Here is a 6,848-nt window from a genome sequence, read left to right on the forward strand (position 1 = left end):
TCCTGGAGAGGAGAGTTGCTGGGGAATCAGACGGGTGTGTAAGTTGTGTCATTTGTTGTGCTCATATTGTTTAGTGGCACTGCCCAGAAAATGGTTTTGAAAAAGAGAGTGCCAGCTTGATGCATTTTTCTGTGTTATTGGCAAGATCTGTGACAACAGTGAAGTCACTTTCTGTCTGTGTGCTGCGGGCCCACGGCAAGAGTTCCTGCCTTTCACAGCTTTTTGTGTGCTTACATTCATCTAGGGGTAACTTTCCTCAGAGGTATTTTGATCATAAGGTGCATCTTTACAGCTTACCTTAACTCCCTCTTGAGACTAGTAACAGCTGCACTCGGAGTTGGTGCAGTCTTCCTTCTCCTAATGGTGGTCATTTTCCATTAAGGAAAAAAAAAAAAACGCACAGCAAAAGCCTAATCCCCATCCTCTCAGGGAAGGAATTAGCAGGGGACTGCGAAGTGCATTCCCGCTTGCAAGAGTTGTGAGCAAACTTGGCTGAGATTCCCATCTTGAACACTGTCCCGTGGAAGGGCTGCACCCAGCAGCTAATGAGCGTGGCCCCGTTGTGTCTCTGAACTCGACCCCTCACTAATGGCAGTGGTGGTACACAGCGAAGGGGAAGTTGTTTGCGTAGCATTTCCCTTGAAATGACTCTGTCTCGCTCTGTTCCTGAGCCACGTGTACGTTCTTACAAATGAGATTTCAGTGGATGTGGTATTTTTGCTTCCTTCCCTGAATGGGTGTTGGCATGCTATGAAGCAGCTGCCTTGCTCTGCTCCAGAGATGGGTGCTCTTTCAGAGGCTGAAGGAGCTCCTGCAAGCATCTGGCTTGGCTTAGAAAACTGTTGGGATTGCTCCAGACCAAAGTTACAGAGGAACGCTGTGTCTACGTGGCAAGGGACCTGGACAAGGTTCTTTGTTGTCTGTGTGGAATTATGCTTCCAATGTGTATCTGCTACAGCTGTCAGAGCTCATTGTGCAGCTTTTGTTCTCAATGCAGGGGAATACTGAAGCAGTTCTGTACCTTTCTTCACTGAAGTTGAAATATACAACTGAAAATCTGATCACTGAATGAGAGCCTTAAGAAGTCAGGCTGCCTTCAGGGCTGTTTCTTGGGAGAAGTATGGCAGCAGGGCCAGCATGAGAGTAACGGTAGCGAAGTGGTCAGGATATGGCGGTGGTACTTTCCCAGCTGCTCAGTGGGCTTTTCTTTAGTGTGTAGCTTCTTTAGCACGGGAATGATCTTTCATTCTTCTTGCTGCAGTCCCCTAAGGATGTGTGATGTGGAATAGTGCAGTAATGTAAATAAGACCTGGAATCTTGTGATGGGCTGCCAAAGGAAGTCCTCCTGTGTTTGGACGCGTGGGTGTATCTTTCTGGGAGAAGCTGTTGCTCATCATCCTTTCTGGAAACAGGCTTTGGAAATGTTGATTGGCAGAGGGAGTTGACAGTATTATTTTAAGACACTTAATAAACCCTAGTGTTCCTTTATTGCAATGTAAAGCAGGGTCAGTTTTGAGTTTTCTGGTGCATTTAAGTGCAGTTGTGGTCTTTGTGAATGCAACACCAGGGACTGTAGGAGAAGAAGGGCACCGCATCAGTTGCAGATGAGTTCAGTTCAGACATTGTATACTGATTTCCCAGGAGGACTCTCCTTCAGGGCTTGGAGAAGTAATTTCAGTATTCATCTGTTTCCATTGTAAGCTAATTACTAAATATTTTAGTAGCTTAATTTAGTTTATAATTTGTTAACTTGTTTTTGGTTATGTTCCCAGAATGGGGGATGAACTTGAATTAGAATAGTTGAATATTTGAGTGTTACGATTAAAAAAAACTCTGAATCAAGAAATAAGATGATACTGCTTATGTAGCATAAGAAGCAGGCCAGATAGGAAAATGTTGTGTTTATAGCTGCCTTGAAAAAAGTTTTCCTTTCCGCTGTACCTGGTGCTGTTTGAACTTGAGAGTTCCTTATCATGTGAAGATAAAGATCTTAAAGGTTGCTGTGGTGAAGTGTCAGTTCCTTTGGTACCAATCGTGGTGATCCCAGTCAGGATCTTTCTTTCCTGATGCCTCCATGTTTTTAGGAAAGCCAAAACCACGCAGCAGTCCCTCTCAAAAACAAACCCCACAAAACAGCAACCCAGTTGTGAGGGAACCAGCCTTATCTTGATGAACTGCTTGCAAACCTTGCCAGATTTCCTGGGAGGCTGACACCGTTTGCCAGGCATTGACTGATGTTGTCTTGTAGGCCAAACACTACTTTAGTCCTGTGGGGCCCAAAGGTGGAAGTCATCACTCCAGAAAGCAGGAGAGGGTCGTGAGACTTGAGTCAGTTAGGAGAGCAGCAAAACTGATGCATATACTGATATATGTATGGACGTATGTACAGATATATGTATCTGTTACACAATATCCAGCTGCAGGTGCTGGCCAGCAAGAGTCCTGGTGCACATCTCCCAGCTGAAGGATGCTCAGTGTGGTGTGAAGCCCTTCAGAGACTTTCATCTTGCTGGATGTAGTTTTCGGGGCCACGTTTTTATTCCTTTCTGAGCGCTCCTCTTGACTGAAAGCTTCCTCGGCTTCATCACAACCACTGGGGCCTGATTTTGTGGGTCACCTTTTTAATAGCCTTGTATTCTTACGCTAGTAATTTCTTAGGTACAACTCATTGCAAGTGCCATTTCTTAGGTGCGTGAGGAACAAACCGCCCCTGTGTGTGTCGTGCTTTTGTCATGCAGGTGACGAAAACTGTGTGCAACCCAGGCTCCCACGCCATCATCCAGCAGCCGAACTGAAGCCCACCTGCCTCCTCGCTGAGTGTCAGAATGGACGTTTCACTCTCAATTCCTTTTGTTAGTGAGAAGCAATGCTTTTGAGTTTAAAAGAAATATGCTAATTGAAGAACAGTGTATTATTCAAATGCCTCACAACAGTTAGTAACTGCTTGTGGTAGAAGTGAGAGCAGAGGTGGTTGTGGTGAGAGCATCTAACTGACAGTGGTGACTCTGTTTTTCCTCAGGCTTAGACTCGGTGTTCCTGCGACTGTCTCATACTCCTGTTTGTGAGAAGGGAAAAAGGTGTTGGTTGTGCCAAGGGCACGAGGTCTGTAATTAGCTTTAGAAGTGCAGCGTCCTCCCTCTCTGTCATGCTTCTGATGCACAGTCCCAGTTTCTTGGATCCCAGTTCAGAGTGCATGACAAGGTCCTGTTCTGAAGCCCTGATTTCATTGACTTCCAACAAACAACTGCCTTACTGGATTTATGAACTATTTTTCTGAACTCTGTAAAACTAGGGTTTGACTTACAGGGTGCTGGTTTTACAGTTTGACAACTTGTGCAACATACAAAATGACACTTTTACCGTGACATCCTCATTATCCATGAACTGGAGTGCCTCCCATAGTACAACTGCAAGGTTTCTTTTGAAAGTAACGATCCCTGGCTCATACCTGTGAGAAAATTAAAGCAACCATGTAGCCATTGCTGGGATCCATTCCATAATAAGGACAACTTTCTGCTCTGCTGAAAGCAGTCTCGTAGTTGTTTCTTAAAATGGAAGAGATAAAGAGGTAAGAACTGATCCAACTGGCTTCCTCCTCCTCTTCCCATGAGAGCTGTGTAGAATTCCCCAGGTCTGCATGGCAGAAGCATGCTGCAACTCAGCAGTGCTTTTCCTTTGCTCGAGTGTGCTCTGAGTGATGCTCCCGTACTTCTCAGCTGGCTGCCCAAGATAGCTCTGTTCTTCTGGGTGTTACTGGGCACGTTGTCTACTTCTGTTTCCTAACTGTTGTGTTTCTTCTGGTATCATGAGAGAAGGCAGGTGGTTTTCTTGGAGTCACAGGTGTTTGTTCTCCTCCTATGTTTTTCTTGCAGGAGAAACACGTACAGGGTTGTAGCTGTGAGATGATGGTCAGGCTCTGATACTCAGCTAGAAGCTGCTCATCAGAAGTTGTAACGTGCAGAATTTGCAATGCTGCATGCCTGCAGTTGGCAGAAATAAGAGCTGAAGAAGTCTGTCAAGTGTTAAACTGATGTGTAGTTCAAGAACGTCAATGGAAATTTGGACATGTAATGCTCAGTAGTGCTATATCAGGTGGTGTAGTACAAGGTACTTGTCTCTCCTTACAAACTGCTTTCCTCACTCCCTGGAAAGCGTCAGCAGTGCGGCCAGTATAAGGCAGCCTGCTTAATGAATTCCTTTGATTGTGCCAGGTGGGTGCAAATTGGCAGCTCTATGCCTGGGAGACTGTCATGCCTTGACTGATGGGATGTTTTGAAGCTCGGTAATTGATCTTGCCCTTCTCAAAGAAAGGAGACAAAGGATATCCTGCACTCCACCCATCTCTGGTTCTGCAGAGTGCAGTGAGTGCAGCGGGTGTGTCCAGAGACAAGGCTGGGTGGAGTGGTAAAGCCTTCCAGAGCTCGTGGGTGTTTCTCCTGTGTGTAAAGGTTTGTTTTTCTCGTGGTTGAAATCACAGTGGAGTGCTACACTCGCACAACTCAGCTTTTTGGATCCGTGCATCTCGCTTTAAATAACGAGGTTTGAAAACTGAATTGTGAGTAGTCCAGCAAGCTTGTTCTCTTAGGCCATGGCACTGAGAGCATTGGACAGCTGGCAGGAGCAGGACCAGCAGTTTGTGTGTGTGTGTGTGCACTTGTGGAAAAAGAGGGCACTCTTTTTAAGTGAGCAGCGACTTAGTGTCTTTTTTGTTCTGTTCCTCGGTCAGCACAGAGGAACGCAACAGATCTCCTTAGGAGCCTGAGTTACATTTCTAATGATGACTACAGCTTCTGGGACATCTTTAGTAAATCACGGTCACATCCGAATTATCTGAGCACAAAAAAAAAAATCTTGAAAAATGAAGTTGACAGCTGTGAGGTTTTCTTTCCGCATTCATCTACCTCAGAAACAGCTGAATGGATTTTATAAGATTTAATATCCCCCTTTACACTTAGGGCAGAGTTAAACAGCAGAAAAAGTGAGTAAATCTAGTGCAGCTGGCTTTGTTTTGACTACTCTTGTCTCTTCCTTATTTACCAACTGAAGTAATTGACGCCTGTGTTTTGTTGGTACCCGTATTTCAGGGATGACTGCTCTTAGCACAGGTTTCTGTGTTTGCAAGAGGTTGGTTGCAGTCCATCGTTTCCCAGGGTGAGGAGTGTGGTGTCAGTCAGAGGTCAGACCGTGCAGCCGTGGCTTGTGAGCATTTTCTAGCTGAAGTCAGAGCCTAAGGAGCGAGCCACAGGCTGAAAGGACTCTGACTGGAGTATGAAGTGAATCGTGGCAGGGGAAAGAAAGAAAGGGGAAAAACAACAGAACACCACTACCAACAAAACACATTTTCATAAAAACAAACAACAACAACAACCCCATAAAAACAGATGTATTTCATTCACAAAAAAAAAGTTAAAAAGTAGTAAAAGGAAGGAAGGCGGCTAGTATTTCCACGGATAATTTTGGTTGTGGCCCTCTGTGCCCAAATGGACGACATTCCTTTCCTGTCCCAGTAGCTTAATAGTTTACAGAGAAGTTGGAGTGAGGTTCAGTTTCTCCGTGTTTGGTGAAGTTGTGCACCAGCTATTTTCATTTGACTGTCTCCATGACACGTGTGCACACCCAGTTCTAATCTGGCAGAGTTAACAGCAAGCCGTGCCTCCCTTCCCTGCCCCTTGAATGGGCCCTAATGATTCTGTGCCCTGTAATGCCATCACAAAAGCGGGTAGCAGTTTTGAATTGGTTGGTTGCTGGTCCTGCAAGTGTGCGTTTTGTTCCAATAGGCCGATGTGGGGAGCACCTTGTGCTCTGCATCATCTACAGAAAAGGGCCTGCATTCCAAATCATAGCTGAGTTTGACTTGCAAGTCTGTTTTTATGAGGTGAATGCGCACGCCTGCCCCGGGAGAGTGAGTGCTGTTTCCAAAGGAGCATTTTTCTGCTTATGCTCTGAAAATGCTGGCTATTGCTCAGAAAAAGCAACCTACCTGCTCTTGGTAAATGCTGCATCCCTTCTTAGTGAAGAGTTCATCTCTGTCACATACTCGGAGAAATGATAAGCCACAGATGAGAAACTTGAGTTGCTGTCTGTGACCCATTCTGAAGCTGAAGCTGTTGAGCAGGTTTTGAAGCAGAGGCTCCTGGCCCTCCAAAGTATTATTTTCTGTGTGTTCATCCAAAGCACACCGATGTCACTGAAAATCTCTCTGTGTTGTCCAGGTGAGACAAACTTGGTGTCATGTGAGTTTGGTGACTGCATGAGAGCCTTCCTATTTCACCTCTAAATTTAACAGATGGAGTTGTGCTGGTATTCAGCTTAGATACAGTTTGATTAGGGGCTGAGGTATGAAACAGAAGTCAAAGCACTGATCCTGGGAGTACACAGAGGTGGGAGCTGCTGGGCAGCGCGCTTTGTCTTGGCAGGCATGCATTCCACGATGTAATGGCTCCTGCTGGCTCCCCTTTAGGAGATTGGGCTGTTTTGAAGTCCATAGAGACTACAGCACATTACTGACATGAAAGGACCTGGTTGCCTGGATGGAGGTTGGGATTGTTAGGACCCGAAGCCCAGGCCGGTGCTTTGCTCCCCCAGGGCCAAGCTAGTGCAAGGCTGAGCACCGAGCAGGTGTGCGGCGGGACAGGAGAAGCCACCCCAATGCTCAAAGCAGGAAGTGTTTCTATGGGAATTAATTCTGAGATGTTGAATTTGGGCGTGGAGAGAGCTGCAAAATCCTTCAGCCTCGTTCTTCCCCCCCATTCTGTGTCCTTGTTCATTCTCTAAAGAATTTGATGCGTGCAGCTCCAAAAACCCAGTCTTTCAAGATGCGGTAGCGTACCACAAGGCCATCCTCAGTG

General features: G+C 45.9%; 1 long non-coding RNA gene across 1 annotated transcript in view; it reads right to left on the reverse strand.

Annotated features, from left to right (window-relative positions):
• The window catches only part of LOC110391285, a 24,229-nt gene extending 17,676 nt beyond the window's left edge, over positions 1-6,553 (reverse strand). The window contains exon 1 of the long non-coding RNA XR_002434030.1: positions 5,981-6,553. This is a non-coding gene — a long non-coding RNA (uncharacterized LOC110391285). The remainder of the gene's footprint in view (positions 1-5,980) is intronic.
• Between the last annotated feature and the right edge of the window lie 295 nt (positions 6,554-6,848).

This window comes from Numida meleagris, unplaced genomic scaffold (genome assembly GCF_002078875.1).
Source record: "Numida meleagris isolate 19003 breed g44 Domestic line unplaced genomic scaffold, NumMel1.0 unplaced_Scaffold339, whole genome shotgun sequence".
Lineage (NCBI taxonomy): Eukaryota > Metazoa > Chordata > Aves > Galliformes > Numididae > Numida > Numida meleagris.